Source organism: Trichosurus vulpecula, chromosome 4 (assembly GCF_011100635.1).
Source record: "Trichosurus vulpecula isolate mTriVul1 chromosome 4, mTriVul1.pri, whole genome shotgun sequence".
Classification (NCBI taxonomy): domain Eukaryota; kingdom Metazoa; phylum Chordata; class Mammalia; order Diprotodontia; family Phalangeridae; genus Trichosurus; species Trichosurus vulpecula.
In genome coordinates this window covers 105,417,675-105,439,592 of record NC_050576.1, presented here as the reverse complement: position 1 = coordinate 105,439,592, position 21,918 = coordinate 105,417,675, and the positions used below count along the sequence as shown (strand labels likewise).

The 21,918-nt window shown below is 46.2% G+C and overlaps 1 protein-coding gene across 1 annotated transcript in view; it reads left to right on the top strand.

Annotated features, from left to right (window-relative positions):
• Positions 1-1,845: 1,845 nt before the first annotated feature.
• Positions 1,846-21,918, top strand: part of PLEKHA6 (pleckstrin homology domain containing A6) — a 78,597-nt gene continuing 58,524 nt past the window's right edge. The window contains exon 1 of the mRNA XM_036754245.1: positions 1,846-1,885. The gene's annotated coding sequence lies outside the window, so the exon portion shown is untranslated. The remainder of the gene's footprint in view (positions 1,886-21,918) is intronic.

The window sequence follows — 21,918 nt, the reverse complement described above, 5'->3', positions numbered from 1 at the left end:
TCAAACATGACTAAAAACAACTGAACAAGTTTGCCACCTGAATTGTCCAGTGAATCCAATAGGTCCTTTTCCCTCTCTCCTCTCGTGGGTTGAGGCATGGCTGCTGTCTGGGCTAGGCCTCTAGGTGGAGCCCAACTAGTCATTTTCTTCAACCCAAACTGACATAGTATGGATGCTAAGAGCATTTTGAAGTAAGGAACCAAGACTTTGGTGGCAGAGATGACACTAGGAAAAGAATGGCTATGCCTTTTCACATAATGAGCGGGACTCATTGTAAAATAGCGTACAGACTCTCTTTTCTTTTTCTTTTTGTAGTAGACTGATAACAGGTCTTAGTTGCAAGCTATTAGTAAGTGGAGGAGGAGCAGAGGAGTACTGAATTCATCCAGCTCCCTCTACCCTGTTCTACCTTAAAAAAGAGTCCCCTCCCCCTTCCCCCAGTTTTCCAAGATGTCCTTCAGGGCAAAGTGAGCAGGTGGGAATTGGGTGCAGCCCTTTTAAGAGACCAGAGCTAGTTTGAAGTCTGGGAAGGGGCCCAGAGAGAGATAAGATAAGGCTACCTCATCTAAGGAGATTTCAGCTCTGGTCCCTCTGGCTAAGCCGTTGGGAGGTGAACAGGAACCAGGAGGCATAAGGGGACTGACTATGTGGGCTCTGTACCTCATCAGGCAGTGTGGAGAGCTGAAACAGGTTTGGGCTGTGGAAGGAGGAGAAATGGTAATTTAGGATGGGATAGACGACAGTACCAGAGAGGGGAGAAGAAGAATTGCTATCTTTAACTCATGGGAAGATGCTCTGATTCAACACTGGAGTCTTGGTTGTCCCTCAAATCTTAATGGAAATGACGCGCTCTGGGAAAACCATGCTCAATTCATTTGAATAAATCTAAATATATTTGCATTCATCATGCCTGTAGATAGTCCTTGTCTTCCTTTAGACTTCCCAAAAATCACTGCCTATTTTTAAAGAGATAGAGGGGGTGTTTGACTCTGCCCAGTACTTGCCCACCGTCCATCTGTCTCCTTCTAAAAGATTTCAAAGTGATGTCTCCTATATTTGGCACATAATAAAGCATACCTGGGGCCTAATTGCTTATGCAGACCTATGCAAATAATGTGTGCATGAGTGGCCTCCCCTTTTCTGATTTCCATTGCAGCAGGTTGTGTTCTTCACATTCCTGGCTGGGACAGGGGGATCCCAGAGGAGATTCAGCCAGGCTTTGATGCTGCAGCTAACAGAAGTAATCTGAGCTAGTCAGTGGGGAAATCTAGAAGGAAGGGATTATTATGCCAGTCCAGGAAAGAGGGTAGGGAGAGAGGTAAAGGTTAAGATGAAGAAGAAGGTAAAGTGGTCATCTACCTGGGGACTCTTCCCCTCTGCTCCCTGATCTAACCAGACTCCGTGATGCTGTGACCATGTCTGCCTCCCCCTTCCTTAAATAAAAATATCCCTTCCCCAGATTTCTTCTCTTTCATTGGCCCTCTGGGCAAATATTTCATAATGTGGGCTCACCCAATTGGGCACAGCGCCAAGGCCAGCTGCCTCAGGTTGCGTCTCTTCTCCAATCCTGTGGGGAGACCTGGGTGGGACAAGAAGACTCTCCCTCACCACATGGGAGGTAATAGAATTACTCAGGTAGATGGCATCAAGGAGGGAGCTGCTCTGGAGGACCTGAGAGCAAAGGGCTAACCAGTGTCAGAAACCGAGCCACCCCAGCCGCGTTGAAGGGGTTAAAGCATTAAGGCCCTGTCAGCCAGCATGTGTGGCTGTTAATGATTGCTACCCCCCAGGGACCTGGTGAGTATTAAAAGGAAAGCCTTTTCTCTATTCCTGGAGTGGAAGAAGTCAGGGCTAGAGGATGCAGAGAGGGGACTCCTGAGAGCCGGTAAGTGAGTGTCTCTCTGTCTACTGTTTTTTGCCTGTGTGTGCTATTCAGGAGGACAGGGAGAAGATGTGAGATGTGACAATGCAGATATATTTAACGAGCTTTTTCTTTTATTGTAACAGGATACTGCTTTTTAAAAATAATTTTAACGTAAAGTTAGGAGATGTCCTTGCCCACATGTATTTTAGGCAGAGGGGTGGATATGAGGGGTAGATGAAGCCCCAGGCTTCTGTCCTGAAACAGAGACAATGGTCTGAGTGGCTGTACTACATACAAAGCTGGAGCTGCCTTCCTTCCCCCTTCTCAGCCATTGTCTGTAGAGAAGGAGAAGGGAGCTTGGGATAAGGGTAGATAGAGGGGCACCTTGCTGGGTAACAGGGGCATTGCCCCCCAGGTGTGAGGAGCTCAGCAGGAATTAAGCCTCTGAGGTGGAGCAAGGTTTTGAGTTTAGGGAAGTTAGAAAAGCCATTGTTTCCTCTTGCTCCCCTTTTTCTTTGTGGGACAGGTACGAATTAGTAGGGTAGGCCCAGCCAGCAGAAAGAGAGCCCAGTAACTTACCACAAGCTGGGGAGAAAAAGAGAGATCCTATGCTCCAGCATGTGTACCTTCCTAGCTCCAGGATCCTCCTTCTAGGACATAGATATGGGCCTGAGCTGCCCCAGGGAGGATGGGAGCCGCTTTATTCTTCTTTGTTGGGAGTTTTATGAGCCCGTTCACTGAGCAGAAGGTCGTGTGTGTGATACGATATTGAGCAGTGTGGAGAGCAGAACAGTTGGCTTGTTCCTCTCTTGGCTTGAATCCCGTTTGCCCCTCTGCCCCTCCTTTGGGAAGGAAGTAGGATGAGTGAAGGGATAATGTGTAGAGATGGGCCTTTCTCTGAACTTTGGGGCAGGAAGGGAAGGAGGGATCACCCACCCTATCTCCTCCCTGATTGTCCTGTCTCTTTGCCGAAGCACCCTTCTCTCCCACTTCCTCTAGGTCAGTGTGGCAGGGATGAGCTTAGGTGCGAGCTTGTTCCATGGGGAGGATGGCCCTGAGGTGGGAACAGGCTCACAAACATTTTGGGGACCCTCCAAACTGAACCCCATTGTGATCAGTTAGCACCTCCCTCAGACCCTGCCAAGAGAACTGGGTTTCCTTCCCCACATTGGCATGACAGTGGCAGCCAGGAAGCAGAGACTCTGAGATGGGCAGCAGCTGCAGCAGCTGGAAGCTGACTCACCTGTCAGCTGTCGCTGGTCAGGGCATATAGTCTGTTTGCCCCTGGAAACTGCATAGCAGGATCTCTAGGAACAGCCCCCGACTCTGCCCCTCCTTGGCCAGCCACACTGGGAGCACTACAACCCCTGTGCTCCTGGTGGGTCTCCTGGGGCTGGGACAGGGTCCACCCCACTGCAGTCTTTCTGTCCCTGAGTGCCTGGGGATATATTGCTTTTGTTCCACAAACGTTGTCTTCCTGCCTGAGCTCCCACTTGGGAGATTTCTTTTCCTCTTGTTCTTCTTTCTTCTTCTCATTGGCCAGAGTCACCCATGGGCATTCTGGACAGCCTAGTGCCCTCTTGGGTCACGTGCTGTTTGTTTAGGGACAGGCTGTTTTCTCATGATCGACACAGGGGAGGAGGGGCTGGTGAAGAAGGGAGCAATGACCCCTGTAGTCCCTGGGGGCAGCATTGATACATCTTGCACTGTCTTCACGGGCAGTCTCCCATGCCTGGAATGCACACTCTACTCAGCTCCACCTCCTGAAATCCTTCAAGGCTCAGTTTAGCCATTACTACTAATAATGACATTTATATGGAACTTACTATGAGCCAGGCACTGTACTAAACACTTTACAGTGATTATCTCCTTTGATCCTCAAAACAACCCTGGGAGGGAGGTGCTGGTAGAATCCGCATTTTACAGTAGAAGAAACAAGCAAATAGAGGTTAAGTGGATCGTCCAGAGTCATGCAGCTAGTAAGTATCTGCAGCTGGATTTGAATTCTGGTCTTCCTGACTCCAAGGCCAGTGCTCCATCCACTGCACCACCTGCCAGAAGCCTTAGCTGATCCCCTCTTGTTAGTGTTCCTTCCTCTTCAAATGATCTGGTGTTTTCCATGTACATGCTGTAGATGCCAGTGGAAGGTAGGCTCCTTGAGAGGAGGGACTGTTGGTCATTCTGGTCTTGGTAGCCCTAGCACCTAACAAGTGCCTTGTCTTTGTTGTTGTTGTTCAGTTGCGTCTGACTCTTTGTGACCCCGTGGACCATGTCACACCAGTACTGTCTGTGGGGTTTTCTTGGCAGAGATACTGGAGTGGTTTGCCGTTTCCTTTTCCAGCTCGTTTTACAGATGGGAAAACTGAGGCATACAAGGTTAAGTGACTTGCCCAGGGTCACACAGCTAGGAAGTGTCTGAGGCTGGATTTGAATGCAGGAAGATGAGCCTTCCTGACTCCAGGCCTAGTGATCTTATCTACTGAGCCACCTAGCTGCCCCCCAGATTGACCTGGAATTCAGTAGTAGCTCAATGAGGAGATGAGGGGAGTGTCTATGTCTCTGTGTTTCTGAACTGCTTCCATTCACATCTTTGCCTCTTCTACGGAGCATCCCGAGTTTGCATTGAATTTGCCTTTCTATCGCCTTCATCCTGGCCTGCCCTGGACCTTCTTTCTTTTGGAATATTGATACTGACCACCAGATGGTGGAATAAATGATAGTAAAGATGAATCTCAGACTGTGGATTATGCAAAATAATTTCAGTTAGACCTTCGAGGCTAAAGATTTCCATTCTTGCGTTGTTTTTTATGGGGCTGATAATAAAAGGCAGGCTGAAGTCCGGAATGGTGAGGAGGAAAGAAGCCTTGAATTTGCCATCAAAGGCTCTGAATTGGAATCCTTTCTCTATCATTTACTATGTGAGTGACTCTAGCCAAGTCACCTTTCTTTTTTGGACCTATTTCCTCTTCTGCAAAATGAGGGGCTTGGACCAGCTCTCCCAGGGCCCTCCCAGCTCTAAACTCCATCATCCCTGATCAGTCACAGCTGACCAGGGAGCTCTCCTAGAAGCACATAGGGAGACTTGGTGGTAATCCTACCATAGCTCCCTTTCCAAAATCTCCCTTTTTCTTCTTGGATCTCATTTTCTATCCATGGTGGTTTAAGTGGGACTGGAAGGAGTGTGTTCTCATGTTCCAGATGGAAGAATTAATAGCTAAAGCCCAAAGTCCCAGGGCAAACTGGGGCTCTTCAGCCTATATCCCACCTAGTCAGGGTGTTTCTGGCCCTATCCTTGCTCTGTCCCCAAAGGTGCCTTCTAGCCGGTAAAATGAGGAGTTTCCTGCCATTCTCAGTCTTTGGCAGGCAAGCCCCCCTTGCCAACATGAAAAAATCCAGCAACTTCTCCCTTGTCAAGAGAGATTTAAAATTTCCCACTGTCCCATCTGTGACCAACTTGTCTCCCCTGTTCCCAGCCCATAAAGCAGGCCTGAGCAGATCCCTTTTCCAGTTGGGATGGGAAAATGCCGAAGTATCACAGATGTAGAGCTGGAAGGAAACAAAGGTCAGCTAGTCCAAACTGCTCATTTTATAGACAAGGAAACTGAGACCCAGAGATGGAGCCAAAATGACTTGCCCAAGGTCATACTGGCAGTAGGTGAAAGAATCAAATTTTTGTCCTGGGATAGAAATGGGGGTGGCCACAGGTATGCCGGCCTCCCTATCTTTTCCCTTCCCTCAGACCTTTTGCAGAGGCCTGGGAAGGTGGGATCTCTAGAATGAGAGCTTTGTCTGATACCTTCCTTTCGCCCTCCTCCAAGCCCCCCCTGGCGGGCTGCTTCTGAGAAGCCTCCTCTTCCCCAGACAAAGCCTCCCCTTTGTAGTGTCTTATCAGGGTCGTGGCTGCCTGGCTGGGCGGGGGAGCAAGAGAGGAGGGGCTCTGAGGCCATGGAAACTGTCTGTCCAATCTCTCAGTGAGATGCCTGGGAAGCCAAGAGAGCTCCTAGCCCTCCCTTGTGCACATGCACATGCACCATATATGGCGAGAACCTCTCCACCCCTTCTATCTATAACAAGCCATCAATCCGCAAATATGTATTAAGCATCTACCAAGGAAAAGATTATGGGTTGTGGGCTATGAATGTTACAAAACCCAGTTGCTGTCCAGATGACACATTCATGTCCTCTCCAATACAGCAGACACATAGCAGACACAGGCGGAGACTCAAAACTCATATGCTTTGTCCCATCTTACTGCCCTGGGATTATCCTCACAATACAGGCATGGGGTCACTGGGAACATTCTGGGACTCCAGGTATTCCTGCAGGAGGGGATTGGCAGCTCTCATTAGTTTTTCTAAATGTTCTATGCAGAGAGGGACTTAAAAGATCCTGAATCGTTAACTCCTTTCCTTCAAGGGGATAGGGAATTCACGTTAGACAAACATCAGGGGACTGAAGGAAGCAGAGAGAGCTTGAAAACGGTACTGATTGCCCTGTCTGCCAGATAAATTCTTTTTGACTGTCTCTGATTCTCATGGTGAAATGGGCATTGCTTGCCTTTTCTTCTAGAACAGGGGCTCAAAATCATAGGATCACAGATTCAGAATGGGAAGGGACCTAACAGGTAATCATAGTCCAACACCCTCATTTCACAGTTGGGGAAACTGAGGCCCAAAGATGCCTTGTACAAGGTCTCATAGGTAGTAAGTGGCAGAAACTGGATTTGAACCCAGGAACTCATTTCAAATCTAGCATTCTTTCCCGTATACTAGGAATGCGCATCTCTATCATGTTACTTCCGCCTCCCTCCACTTTCTTCCCTTTTGCTCTAGGCTTCTTGAGAACATACCCTCTCCCTTTTCCATATGGCTGCTTGAACAGATGGGTAAGGGCATTCTGTCCTCTGCTTGGGCAAGGTGCCATTTATTTAACACTATTGTTGGTCCTGTTATTCATGTGCGAAGCAAAAAAAAAAAATGTGTTAAGTACCTTCTCTGTGCAGATTACTGCCCTAGGTTCTGGGTGAGATACAGTTTAGCTCTGGTCAAGGGGATTCTGGTATACCATGGGAATTAAGACCCCAACACAGATATTATGCTCACTCATTATGCCATATCACATATCATAGTTAAGAGTTGCAAAAGAAAATGTTATTTGAAATCTATTCATACAGGGAAATTGAGGTAGAGAACAGCTTGTACCTAGTAAGGAGGAGAATTGGGAACCAGGAGTTTTGCTGGTTTCTTGGAGTAGAGATGGAAGAAAGGTTAGCCAACTCTGGCTTTTGTTATGTTCTGAACACTTATTCTGCAGAATTCCTTTTCCCTGGCTGGGTGGGGTTGCTTCTAGGACACAAGGATCAAATCTGTCGAAGAAAGGGGTGGAAAGAGTTTCTTTGAATGACCTTTCCCAGAGTCTGGAAGTGGACAGCTGGGTTGCTTCATTCGCTGGAGAGCAAGGACTTGGGCTCCAAATCAGAATTGGGTCCTCAAGGTGGGTCATGCTGCCATTGCCCCTTTCTAGCTGGGGGATCCTGTCCATGTCCAGGCCCATCAGGAGAGGGAAACCGAGGTGATAGAGGATGGTAAGAAGCTGGAACTAACTCTATAGCAGGAGATGGTTCAGGAAGATGTCAGCAGGAAAGGCTAAAGCCGGAGGCTGAGATGGTTTTCTCACTTGTCCTCATCATAGTAAGGAACTTGTGGTTTGTCCTTCATTCTCAAAGAGGTCCATGACACCAGGGAGATGATGACATGACTTGCAATTGAATTGGATTTGAGTGAGGCAGGGCTGTTCAAAGTCACCAGCCTCACTTTCTCCTCTGGAGCCATCTGGGTCCAGTGGCCAGATATAGATCAGGATGACTGGAGATGGCCCAGGATGCAATGGGAGACTTTGGCCTTTTTAAGCTAAGGTGCTTTGGAATTCTCACTTTGAGTGAGGCAACACCCATTCAGTGAATAGGCCTCTTTAAGAAGTGAATCAATATAATAATAATAAAAATAAAAATAAAATCAAAGCGGGAGGGGAAGGCCCTTAGCATTGCTGGCCAAAAGAGAAACAATTGCTATTTCCATTCAATCTGAGCCTAGAGGAACAGAGTAAGAGAAGTAAGGGTAAAGGAGCTGGTTGAGGTGTTTCCCTTGGGCCAGGGTGAAGGTCAAGCATGTTAACTCTGCCTGTCCTGCTGCTTCCTCTGAGGTCATAGAAATCTGGATCTGAGCTGCAAAGAGCCTCAAGAGATCCTGTATCTAGTCTAGGTCCTTGCATTGAGGCAGGTGAAATTTAATTATCTCTCTTCTAATAGATAGGACAAGCCCATTAGGATCAAGATGGGTCAATTCATGATGTGGTGAGAGAGGCCTGTCTCAGATCTGCTTGGTTCGCCATGATTACAGATTTATAGATTTTGAACTAGAAAGGGCCTTATAATGATGGCCTCCAAGTTCTATTCCTGGGGACCTGAGATTATGGGGAACCAAGCAGATGTGAGTCACATTTCGAGGACTGAGAAAATGCAGAGATAAATGGGGAGGGAAGTTAGATGATGTTGAGAAAGCATGGCTAATCCAGGCCTCCACTCTCCTTGAAGCCCCCTGGACAGTGGCTTTTTTTTTTACCCCCTTTGCCCTCTGAAACACCAGCCCTATTCCTTGTCTGTGAAGGGAGTAGAAGAGAGAGGAGGTTGAATAGATAATATAGCAAATCATTTGAATCTTGCCTTTCTTTGTCCTGAGCCATTTCATGGTCAACAAGGGCTTTTTCTACTATAAAAAGAACAGGGAAGTGAATGAGCTCAGAGTGGGACTGTCCCTTAACAACAGGACATGGGGCTAGGAGTCAGTGGGGAAAGCCATACTTTTATTCTCTGCCCCTCTCCCCACCATTGAGGAATGGTAAGGGGGTAGCGGTGGCCTGACACCTTTGGAAACTCAGCCACATGGCTTGGTCTTGGGGATGTATGTCCAGCTTCCTTAGTAGAAATTGTCCCACACTAACTGTGCTAGAAATAACTCTTGGCTTAGGAGGTGGAGATAGAGCAGGGTGGAGTGAGGGAGGAAAGGAAAGGAAGCAGAGAGGAGAGGATGGAGCCAAGAACAAGAATGGGTGGAAGCCACACAAATGGCCTTGGGCAGGATGTGGGCTCGAGCCTCTTCTTCGAGCCCCCTTAGTTTTGACTTTTAGGTAGCACATAGGGAAGAGAAGACCATCCTAACCCAAGGGACTCCTTCCTGTTCCCTCTCTCAAGGATCCAGGCACCCAGAGTGTTTGGGACAAGACATGCAGTGATTGCCCCCATAACAACTCCTGGGGTGTGGCAATAGCAGCTGGAAGAACAGAAAGATATTTGGAGAGTAGGAGGTTGGCTAGGGAAGTGGGTTTTTTACTTGGAGTGACCGGAGGAGCTTCAGGAGTCAGTCTGCTCAGGATGTTGGATGGAGAAATGTAAACGGAATTGGTTTTTAATTGGAAGGGAATGTAGGGGCAGATAAGACTGCTGAAACATGGAACATAATGATGTGAGCAAACAGGAGGAGAGGAGTAAGGATATGTATCTCCTCCTTCTTCCTTTAACTGCTCTACTCCCTCACCAACAGCAGTCCTTGGTTGGGGAATGGTTAGGGTCCATGGTTGAAATTTGCTAGTGACTGAAATAAGAGGAAGTGCACATAAGACATGTTGCCTTTGTTCCCACCCACTTCTGACTCCTGTCCAGCTATAATGAACTATGACCTCAGCAGCCAAAGCTATCCTTAGATCCAAGGGCCAGAAGGGAGTTAATTCTTCATCAGCAAATTTCTCAGTGACTATAGAGAGGAAACAGCTGGGGATAAATCAGGCCCCCAAAGTTGGGAATGGGGATGGAGGGGAAGTTTTTCCTCCCTAATTCAGCTAAGAATTTTTTTGTACCTGTCCCCATGGGATCATTCACCATCTATTCATGAGATCCAGACCAATCAAAGCACAAAACTAACTGTTGGTAGGTGCTTGGGTCACACCCCCCACCCCCCACTGCCTCTCTACCTATATGGTTATATATAAATGATCATAGGATCATAGAATTAGATCTAGAAGGGACCTGGGAGATCAAGTCCATTGATAATAGTGCAGTTAAATGGGATGAATGTCTGGTTCCGGATAGTTGTCTTTAAATGGTTCAATGCCAGTTTGGAAGGTGGTCTCTAGTAGAGTGCCTTAGGAAGCTTTACTTGGTGCTTTGAAAACCATTTTATCAATGACTTGGATAAAAGTGGAGATATCATACTTATTAAAATTACGGATAACACAAAGAAGGCAGAGGTATTTAACACCCTCGATGACAAAATAGACTTCAAAAAGATCTTGATTAGTTAGAACATTGTGCCTAACATGAAACAATATGAAATATAAAATGTATAAACACAAAGTGAGTAGCAGCATGGCATGGGGGATAGACATCCAGCCTTGGAGACCAGAAAATTTGGCCTCAGGACTTGCCTGTGAGTCACACTGGCATTGTAGCCCTGATCACTTAACTTCAGTGCCCCTAGGCAACTCCCTGACTCTAAGTTCCAGATAAGTTTTTGGGCCTGTGTAATGGGTGCATGGACTAGTGTGTCTTTACCCATACTGTAGTCCTTCACATCTCTCATGGGGAATGTGGATACCTTCTAACTCTCTAAGTTGGTTCAGTCACTCCAAACTGCTCTCACACTGGCAAGTCTGGGTTCCTGCAGAAGGATCATCACTATGTATGTATAACTATGTAGTTATACCTAAAGTCTCTCAGAGTCCGAGGGATCACCCTGTTGTGAGTTAATATACTTCTGCTTACTCTAGTTTTGAGTACCCATTGATTCATTTGTTTATACGACCAAGCAATGACAATAATAAACTTTTAGATCTTAAAAATAACTATTTAACAAGGCAAGAGCAATAAGGTGTGATACTATCACAGGTACACATATATTACAGCAAATATATGAATAGTAAAATATAACACAATCTATGGAACCCTGGGTCATACTCTTCTAACAATGTACTTGATATCTGTGGGAGGAAATGGGCACACAGTTACAGAGTGACAAAAACCTGTGTGTTCAGAGTAACACATGACTCTGAAACTATGATCTTTGTTGTCCACTTTCAAGACCACAAAATTACCTTAGTAAGGTAGATATCTGTGTCGAATAAATCCTTCTGCTGATCCATACTGTAGCTGCTCAACATGTCACCAGGAATAAAGTCTCAGGCAAATTAGTTAGAACTGAGTGACTTCTCTGGTTCTCTGCTTCCAAGCTTTTCCTCTATCCAGTGAGACTTAGCAACATCAACTGTAGTATCTATCACTTTTAGTTTCAAACTTAGTTGATGCAGTTCTGAAATCTCCCTTTTCACTTCTATTCCCTTATCTTCCTGGGTTTAGATCAGGTGAGGGAACCTGTGGTTTCGAGGCTACATATGGCCCTCTAGATCCTCAAGTGTGGCCCTTTGACCAACAGTTTGGATTCAGTCAAAGGGCCACACTTGAGGACCTGCAGGGTCACATGTGGCCTCCAAGCCACAGGTTCCTCACCCCTGGTTTAGGTTCTAGATCCTCTCTGCAAACAACCCCACCTTAGTTTGTGATTAGTAATCATATCCTCATATTTTGTTTATAATCAGATATATTATATTTGTTCCATAATCATACAACAGTTCTGGTGTCTGTATCTCTCTAGTTTCCTGCTTGTTGAAATCAAGAGTCCCTAACAATTGTCTCAGAACTCAAGTCAGAAAATAACTATATTTCACATTAACTATAACTTAGAACTCTGAGCAGACTTAATAAAGCAACAAACCTTAAAGGAACAGTACATTGCAGCTGTATTATTGGAAGCAAAGTCCCTTACTGGGAGTTCACCATAACCATGAAATCACAGCTATGGACCCAGGATGTAAAGGCTTGCACTTAAGTTAAAAAAAAAACTGCCTTAATTTCCCAAGTGCAAAATGGTAGAAGCATGGCTAAGTAGCAGTTTGAAAAAGATTTAGGGGTTTCAGTGGACAGAAATCTTAATATAAGCGAACAACATGTTAGAGTCGCCAAGAAAGCAAATGGGATCTTTGGCCACAGACAAGAAACTGCCTTCTTCTCCTCTTTCTCCTTCTCCTTCTCTTCTTCTCCTTCTCCTCCTCCTTCTCTTTTCCTCCTCTTTTTTCTCCTCCTTCTCTTTTTTCTCCTCCTTCTCCACCCTCTTCCTCTCCCTCTCCTCCTCCTTCTCTTCTCCTCTTTCTCCTCCTCCTTCTCTTTTCCTCGTCTTTTTTCTCCTCCTTCTCCTCTTTTTTCTCCTCCTTCTCCACCCTCTCCCTCTCCTCCTCCCCCTCCCCCTCTCCTCCTCCTCCCCCCCCCCCCGCCCCCTCTCCTCCTCCACCAGTGTAGATTTTCAAGTATTTTCAATTCATAGGCTTGAGAATTGTATGGGAATATAGTCAGAGGTGTGATTTGTCTAGAGCTATATAGCCAGTGTGTCAGAGATGGGACTTGAATGTGGGTCTTTCTGACTTTTAGACTAGTTCTTTCTCCATCATGCCATTTGTTGTTGTTAGGTTACATTAGTCATGTCTGACTCTTTGTGACCGCATGGGGGTTTTCTTGGTAAAGATACTTGAGTGGTTTGCCATTTCCTCCTCCAACTCATTTTACAGATGAGAAAACTGAGGCAAACAGAGTTAAATGATTTACTTAGGGTCACACAGCTAGGAAGTGTCTGAGGCCAGATTTGAACTCAGCAAGATGCATCTTCCTGGTTCCAAGGCCAGTGCTCTACCCACTGCACCATCTAGCTGTTTCCTAGTATGCCACCACACCATACTACCTCTCAAAGGAGCTTCCAAGAAAAAGGAGTGATAGTTCCATTGTTCTCTGCCTTGGTCAGACTTCAGTGGGAATATCATGTTCAATTCTGGGCATCACATTTTGGGAATGGCATGGATAAGTTGGAGAGCATTTCCAGGAGGGCAGCCAGGATGGTGAATAGCTTCTTGTTCTTGTCATATGAAGATTAGTTGAAGAAATTGGGGCTACTTAACTCAGAGAATAGAAGACTTGCAGGGAAGCTGGAGGTAGGGAATATTAGCTGTCTCCAAGTATTGAAAGGGCTCTTCTTTGGAAGAGAGGTTAACTGCTCTGCTTGGCTCTAGAGGGCAGAACTATGAGCCATTGGAAACACTTGCAAAGAGAGATTGAGGCTTTATTTGAGGAATAAATGAGCAACAATTGGAGCCATATCAGAATGGCCTCAGCTGGTAGAGAGTGAGCTCTTCATCACTTGAAGATTTCCAGCAGAGGCTACATGACCAACTGTTGGGTTTTATTGGAGAAAGGATTCTTTTCCAAGTGTCAATTAAACTAGATGACCATTGAGGTCCCTTTTCTCTCTGAAATTCTGCCATTCTGTGACACTTTTGACCTTGTGTCTGGTACCAGAAATCCTGGGTAGCAACGAGTTCCTGCAAAGACTGGGGCCCATCATAGATACGTGTTTCTTATCTCAATAGATATTATTTCAGTAATGAGGACTGTCACTGACTTAGGGGTTTCCAGTATCCGTGACCTTAAACTGGAGAGGCTGAAACCAGAGAAGGAGACATTTGTCTGAACTTGGGAAGTTAAAAGAAAAGGGAGAGACCTGTTCTGAGTTAGCTATTTTAAAGACTCAGGAGATTGTTCTTGTCCAAATTCTCTCCTCCCCGAGCTGCTGTCAGTCAATGAACAGGCCTTATGTGGCAGGCCTTGTACTAGGGCCTGGTTTCTCCAAACCAAAATACAACAGGATCTGCCCATTCTATCAGGGGAAATAAGATGTGCACATGGAGAAATATAGGAAGGGAGGAAGGAAGAAAAGGAGGAAGAGATGGAGGAAGGAAGGAAAGGAGAGAAGAAGGGATAGAAGGAGAGAAAGGAGGAGAGAAAGGAGGGAGAAAGGAAGAAGGGGAAAAAGGAGGAAGAGAGGGAGAAAGAAGGAAAGGAAAGAAGGAGAGGAGGGAGAAAGAGAGGAGGGAAAGGAGGAACGGAAGAAGGAAGAAAGAAAAAGGAGGAAGGGAAGAAGGAAGAAAAGGAGGAAGAGGGAGGAAGGAAAGGAGGGAGAAAAGGAGAGAGAGAAAGGAAAGAAGGAAAAAGGAAAAAAGAGGGAGGAAGGAAAGAAAAGAAGTAAGGAAAGGATGAAGGAAGGAAGGGAGGGAGGAAGAAAAGGAAGGAAGAAAAGGAGGAAGGAAGGAAGGAAAGGAGGAAGAGAGGGAGGAACAAAAAGGAGGAAAGGAGGGAGGAAGGAAAGGAGGAAGGGAGGAAGAAAGGAAGGAAGGGAGGGTGGGAGAAAAGAAGTAAACATTTATTTCGTGCCTACTCTGTTCCAGGTATAGTGCTAAGTGCTTTACAAAATGTATCTCATTTCATCCTTACAACAACCCTGGGTGGCAGGTACTATTTTACAGTTAAGGAAACTGTGGCAGGCAGAGGTTTAGTGACTTGCCCATGGTCACATAGATATTAAGGGTCTGAGGTTGGATTTGAACTGAGGTCTTCCTAACTTTAGGTCTCCCCCCACCCACCCCCACCTCCTAGCTGCCTGTTTATACAAAATAACTACACTGGTTACACTAACAGGTGGGGGGGAAGGGGCATCCACAAAGGCCTCCTGTAGGAGGTGGTGTTGCAGTTTAACATCGATTTTAAGAGGCAGAGGTGAGTCAAGAATCCAGCCTGGGCATCAGCTAGCCCGTGACAAAGTCAAGGCAATGGTAGAGAGAATGCTGCTGTGTGGGAGGAACAGCAAGGGGGTTGATGTGGCTGCATTGTAGAGCATGTGAAGGGGAACGCTGTGGCATACCTCTAGGGAAAGGTAGATCGGAGCCAAGTCCTGAGGGGCTTTAAATGCCAACCAGAGGAGTCTGTATTTGACCTGGGAGATAATAGGGAGTCGCAGGTGGGCTGACACAGCCAGATGTGTGACCTGGGAGATAATAGGGAGTCGCAGGTGGGCTGACACAGCCAGATGTGTGACCTGGGAGATAATAGGGAGTCACAGGTGGGTTGACACAGCCAGATGTGTGCTTTAGGAATATTGCTTTGGCAGACGGTGGAGGATGAATTCAATCTGTACTGAGTTCTGGGTACCATATATTAAGAAGAATGTCGATAAACTGGATATCATCCAGAGGCAGGGTGACTGGGTTGGCGGCTATGCCATATGATGATGAGTGGAAGAAACTGAGGCTGTTTAGCCTGGAGGAGAGAACTATTAGGCGGAAGGAGTGGGAAGGACACGATTGACGATTGCTGTGTTCATTTCTTTGTGAGAGTCAGATTTATTCTGATTGACCCAAGAGGGCAGAACCAGGCAGATGTTTCGGAGAGGTTGGTTTTAGTTTAAGGAAAAACTTGCTAAGAATTATAGGTATCCATAAGTGGAGTGGGCTGCCATCTAGAGCCAACCTTACAAGCTGGAAGACAGGCTAAAGGGAATGATAAATCTTCTCCACTTCTTGTCAGAGCTCCTGAAATGAGAGAGTTATTTTCTTAGGGCTTAACTGAGACTTTTCCTTCTTCAAAAGCCTCCATGTGAAAATGTAAGCATTAAGAAGAATTATTGCATCCACCTTGAAAAAATGGATTATCTCACTGTACTCTACTTTGGCCAGACCACATCTGTGTCGAGTTAGAAGGGGAGTGCCATATTTTAAGAAGGGTGTTGAAAAACTGGATCTCATTCGGAAATGGTCAATGAGCACTATTAGAGTTCATGCCATATGAGGAGAACCACCATCTTCAGTATTGGTAGAAGTGGAATTAGGTTTGTTCTACTCCACCCTACAAGGCAGAACTAAGGATTATGGGTGGATATTGATGGGAGGAAGATTTTGTTTTGATGTAAACAAAAACTTCCTAACAATTAAGTGTGCTCAAAAGTGGGATGGGTTGCCTTGGGAAGGAATGGCTTCCTCAATACTGGAAATCTCTGATTGTAGTAGTAGTAGTAGTAATAGTAGTAATAGTAATAGCTAACATCTCTCTCTCTCTCAATCTATCTATATGGGGGGAGAGAGAGAGAGAGAGAGAGAGAGAGAGAGAGAGAGAGAGAGAGAGAGAGAGAGGGAGAGAGAGAGAATGAGAATGAACAAGAACTTACTGTGTGCCAGGCACTTTGATGAATGCTTTACAATTATTTTCCCATTTGTTCCTCACAACAACCCTGGAAGATAGGTGCTATTATTATCCCCACTTTACAGATGAAGAAACTGAGGCAGAGATGTGCCCAGGGTTACACAGCCAAATAAATGTGTCTAAGGCCAGATTTGAATTCGTATCTTCCTGACTGTCCACTCCCAGCACTCTATCCACTGTGCAACTTAGCTGCCCCAAATAATAGAGTGATGACTGCTTGTTGGTGGTGGAGATTCCTGTTCAGATACCTTCTGGGCTAGGTGGCCTTTCCTGTCCATTCTGGTTAGGAGAAAGTCTATGAAAATGTACCTATCCCTGGGAGGGATGATGCTTTCTACTTAGATTAGTGAGTGGTCAGTGGCCGGGCTCTTTTGGACAAGAGGAAATGGGACACAGCCTATGAGTTGGAGGGCTGGGCTATAAGAAGGCAGGAGAACAGGTGAGGAGGCTTCTTGACAGCCAGGTGGGGAGCCCCAAAGAGAGATTTCCACTTATTTTTACCCTTTGACCTAGAGTTCACCCTCATGCCATCTTTAGATGTTGAAGGATGCATTTATGCATGCCATGGCATGAGCATCCTTTGGGGCTCCATAGAGAGGAGAGGTGGAAAGAGAAGCAGTAGCTGAGCTGATCCTACCTCTACTTGCCTGCTTGACTATCTCCCCCAGTAGGCAGTTCCCCGATGTCTAATTCTCTGTTTCCCCAGGCAATCTTGTAATAAGAATTGACCACTTTTTCTTCTGTTATTATCTTTAGCCCTTGGAATGTCCTCCCTTGTCATCCTCACTCCCGTCTTACCCTGGCTTCCTTCAAAGCTCAGCTCCAATCCTGCCTTTTGAAAGAAGGCAGTATCTCCTAAAGCTAGCGCCTGCCCTGAGATTACCCCGAATTTGCCTTGTATTTACAGAATTCTATGGAATTTACCTCTTTGTGCATAGGTTCCCCTGTTACGATGGGGGAATGTCTGCCCTCAGTACGGTGTCTCTCCCATTTGAATGTGAGCTTCTTAAGGGCGGGGACTGTCTTTTGCCTTTCTTTGTACCTTCAGTGCCTAGCACAGTGCCTGGCACATGGTGGTTACTTAATCAATACTTACTGGTTGTTGTATATGTGAGATATTGAGCTAAACCAGATTTCTGCCAGACTTCCCTCTTGTTGTCCTAGCAATTTTTGTCAAATAGGGAGTCCTTAACCTGGTAGTTTCTGGGTTGGGTTTATTGAACACTATGCTATGTTTGATAGCCTCTATGTATGCAAATTCTTCAAAATAATAATAATAGATAGCATTTACATAGCACCTACTATGTGCCAGGTGCTGTGCTGTTTGCTTTACAAATAGTATTTCATTTGATCCTCACAACAGTTCCGTGAGGTAGGTGCTAGGAGCATCCCCATTGTACAGGTGAGTTTCCTCTAAGGCAACAAGAGGCTAATTGACTTGCCCAGGATCCCACAGCTAGTAAGTATCTGAGACCGGGTTCGAACTCAGGTCTTCCTAACTCTAGGCCCAGTGCCTCATATGTTGTGCCTATCTCTTTAGTAGAGGTGGAAGATTTGGAGAGGCCAATGTGGCCGCCTTAAGATATATTAAACTCCCATAGCTCCTCTCTATAGTCAAGAACCCCCGTCCACTTCCATAATAGCCATAAAAAGAGAAGAAACTAGAACCTTGTCTGAGAGAATTGTACAAACGTCACCAGAACCTCTGTCATTCTACCTCCACCTCCACCCTGCTCCCACCCATGGTCCTCCCACGGCCTAGAAAGCTAGCTATTGGGATAGCGATAGTTTCCTGCTCAGCAGGCAGCTAGCACCCAATTGAAAGTGATTTTCTTCTCAAATTTTCTTAGATCTTTTCTTAGATTAAGTTTTCTACTGGATTTCCTCTTTGCCTCCATGACATTCTACCTTGTAGCTTGCCTTACTTACATATTACATCTCCCTAATGGAGTTCTTTGAGCATGAAGAGCTGCCATGTATTATCTTTGGCCTCTCAAGGCCTAGCATAGGGCCCCATATACAGTAGGCATGTAGATGCAACTAGATGGCATAGCAGATAAAGCACTAGACCTGGGTAAGTCAATGAACCTTCCTCACTTTTCTCATCCATACAGTGGGGATAATAATAGCTCCTACCTCCCAAGGTTGTTGTGAAGATAAAAATGAGGGAATATTTGTAAAATTCATTGTAAACCTTAAAGCTCTCTATAAATACCAGCTACTATGATATAAATGTTAGCTATTGTTTGACAGATGTCTGTTGAATTAAATCGCAGATAGTTCTGGATGATTTATCATTAAATCATCATGACTGATGATTTAATTGTAGGGCTCCTGGGCCCAAATGAGAGGAGAATAACTAGTAAGGGAGACCCCCTGAGATTCTTTTCCTTTTTCCTCACTGTACCTGCTCTGGGCCACTGAAGAGGTAATTTAACTTTCATCCCTTAACCAAAGGCTGTGGGAGGCCTCTCTGCCTTGAAAAGAGGAGATTTTCTCCTTCCAGGGGAAGAGAAATAATTTTCCTCATGTGCCACCACCAGCTCCTCTTCCTTCGATGAAGATGAGTTTAATTTTGTTCCCCTCCTAATGAAAATGGAGCAAAGCCAAGCTGTATATTCAGGGGGGAACCAGGCAAGGAAGCTTTGTGTGGAGGTGATGTGGTGGAAACAAAGTTGCTCTTAAAAAGAGGAAGCAATTAATTTTTTGAGTAACTAAGGAGAGCAAAGAAAAGGCACGGAGACGATGCCTAGCTCTGAGTATGAGGCAATGAGTCAGGGTGGGGAGACCCAGGCCTCAAGTGGGCCCCCCACAGCCCTACATTAATGATGAAGCATTTGTAGAAAGGAAAGGTCGGGGCAGGGGGTGATTCTCAAGGGGAACCCTGGCCCTTCTACCAGACAGTGGCATTTCCTCTCCCCCCTCCCTTCTCTCTCCCAAGCACTTGCTGAATGAAGAACATTACATAGCCTTAGAGCAAAAACGAAGTGATTGTCATTGGATTAAAAGTCAAGATAGGGACCTCAGAAGCTCAAATCCTGCATTTCACAGATGTGGAAACTGAGGCCCAGGAAATTTAAGTACTTGCTCAGTGTCACAAAATATGTAGCAGAGCCTTATTGAGTGACTAGATGCTCCAGGTAAATAGGTAGTTTGTGACCATTTAAAAATGGTAAACTGAGGCTGGGTTGGAACTGTCACTTCCTTCTCCTACCCACTCCTGTCTGAGACCCAATCTGGTTCTTTGTTCCTTTTTAAGAAGAATAGTACTGCTTCAGAGTAGGTAGTGTAATGGTTAGGGTGTTGGGGGCTAGAGTCAGAGAGACCTGAGTTCAAATCTAGCCTCTTCACATGATTGTAGTAAAAATCACCTCTTCATTCTTTAAGCCCTGGTTGCCAGAGTGGTGGGGGGCAGGGCAAATGAAATATTTGTGAATCACTTAGCATAGAGCCTGGCACATGATAGGTCATATATAAAGGATCTCTATTATTTTTGTTGTTAATTTATGAATTCCCATACACAGAAGCAATCAAACATAGTAATGTAGTGCTCAATAAACCCAACCCAGAAACTACTGGGTTAAGGACTCTCTACAAAAACTGCCAGGACAACTGGAAAAAAGTAGGGCAGAAATTAGGTTTAGCTCAACATCTCACATAAAACACATAGAACATAATTTCATCTCAAGATGAGAGAGTTATAATACATAAAACCATTATAAAATGTTTCTAAAAACCAGTTATGAAATGTAAACCCTCCGCCCCAGCCTCCCAACAGCAAAATGAATTGACTAGGTCGACGGAGTTGTTTAACGGGTTCTCATTTAAATGCTATTGAAGGCTGAGCTCAGTTGAAATCAGACCTGGCTACCTCATCCCCTGGTCAGGGAGAAATCAGGCATCTGCTTTCTGTTTGCTGCCTCGCCTGGGAAGTCCTCTGAACCCACTTCCATCTTCAAAGTGTAATATTAACGACTCCCCCTTGGTGTCTGCTGTCCTCACAGACTTTACCTTGACAGCTGCCTGTGATGTCAATAGATGCTAGTGCTGTTGGAAAAAAAAAAAAGAGGTAGAAGAAGCTTCTGCTGTTCATCACCCCTGAGCAGCAGGATGGGCTGACATTGAGTCAATGTGGATTTAAATTGGGCATCACAAGAACTTGCTGACATGATGAGCCCCACCTGTGATCACGAAGAACCAGTGAGACATTTGGTAGCAGGGCAGGGTAGGGCTCAGTCCTATCTGGAGGCAGGGGAAGAAGATAGATTTAGAAGGACTTTTATCCCAAGGACTTGGGGGATACCAAGCAAACAAGGCGGACATAGAACCATTCTCGGGGGAATAAAGGACTTTGGATGAACTTGCCTGCTTCTATGTAGATTTCAGTCACCAGCTGGAATTTATCATCTTGCATCTGGGAAGATTTTCAGGAATAAACGCCGGGCACATCTCCCTTTTGCTACCCTCTTCCCCCATAAGCTTTCAGAGGACGCTTCTTTTCCATGTTCCCTGAAGCCAGCCAGGGTCCCCTCCACCAACTCCTAACCTCCACCATGCCGATTCCCAGACTGCAAGACTCATGGTATTGCCTCTCATTACTTCTATAATCATCAAGTCTTGGGAAGAGCAACCTGGTGTAGTTTCCAAAGGGAACTTGTCGTCGAGGAGATGATTACAGCCGCATCTTTATTAATTAAGCTCCTGTTGCCATAGAGGGCTGGGCAGGCTAAGGGGGAGACGGGGGAGACTTATTCAATCAATCCCATCTCTCTGGGCGGGTACAGCAACAACAGCAGCAGCGGCAAATGAACCCAGAGTTCCTTTAACCCCTGTGGCTCCAGGCTCCTCCCAGACAGCAGAGGAGCGTCCTTGGCTTTTCTGCCTAAACAGGCGCCACAGTCCTGGCCAAGGTGGAAGAGGTGGAAAGGACGTCTCCTTCTTGCAGTTAAAGAGCTGGCATGAGTTTCTGCCATGCAGACTGGAATGCAGCTTCTATCCCCACCGCCTTCCTGCCTCTCTCTGTGTCATTAGCTCATCGAGGTCCAGCCGCCTGGAAGTTGTACACCTGCTCTCTGCGCGCGTGTGTGTGTGTGTGTGTGTGTGTGTGCTCGCGTGTGTGTATGTGTGTGTCTAATTCAGCGTTTTTTTCCTTGGGGACCTGAACTGGGATGGTTATATTCTCTTTTCTCTTGGTGTGCCTTCTGCATGCCTTCAACCTTCAGGCATTTAACCAGAATGCTGAAAAAGCAGGCCCAATAGAATACCCCTGGCACCCCTTTTCTCCACCCAGGGAAAGCACCCCGCCCTGCTCCCCAATAAGAGGTGGGAGCTGGGAAGGTGGGGTACGATCAGCAGAATCCATGTGGCCCTGTCGTGGCCCTGGGATGCAACTGTGGACCAGGGAGTGTGGCCAGAGGACTTACCTCCCGGAGGGATGTTAGGCTCAGGGGGCCAGTGAAACTAAGATTGCCGGCTTGGGTACAGAACTGCCCAGGAAGATGTTGAAGTTTCGTGCTGATCGAAGAGTCAGGTAGGGCTTGCCCTATCCCCCTCCCTGCACTTTGTGTGAGGGAGGGCCAGAGATGAGGACAGCTGAAGGGCTGGGCTGACCCAGGTGGCAACCCAGCCCATTTGGGCCCTAGGAAAAGGGGGTGGGGGAGCCTGTATGGGCTGAAGCGGGGAAGAGAACAGCAGTTAGGTCAATGGCTGCTGCATTGCAGTGTTTGTGAAGGAGAAACTTCATCCAGAATCGGTGTAGCTGGGACAAGGGAGAGGACATTACTTGGGAAAGTTGGTGGGTGGGAAAGTCATGGGGAGGAAGAGAATTTTCCTTCCCTGAACTGGAGGAGATGTGTGTGTGTGTGTGTGTGTG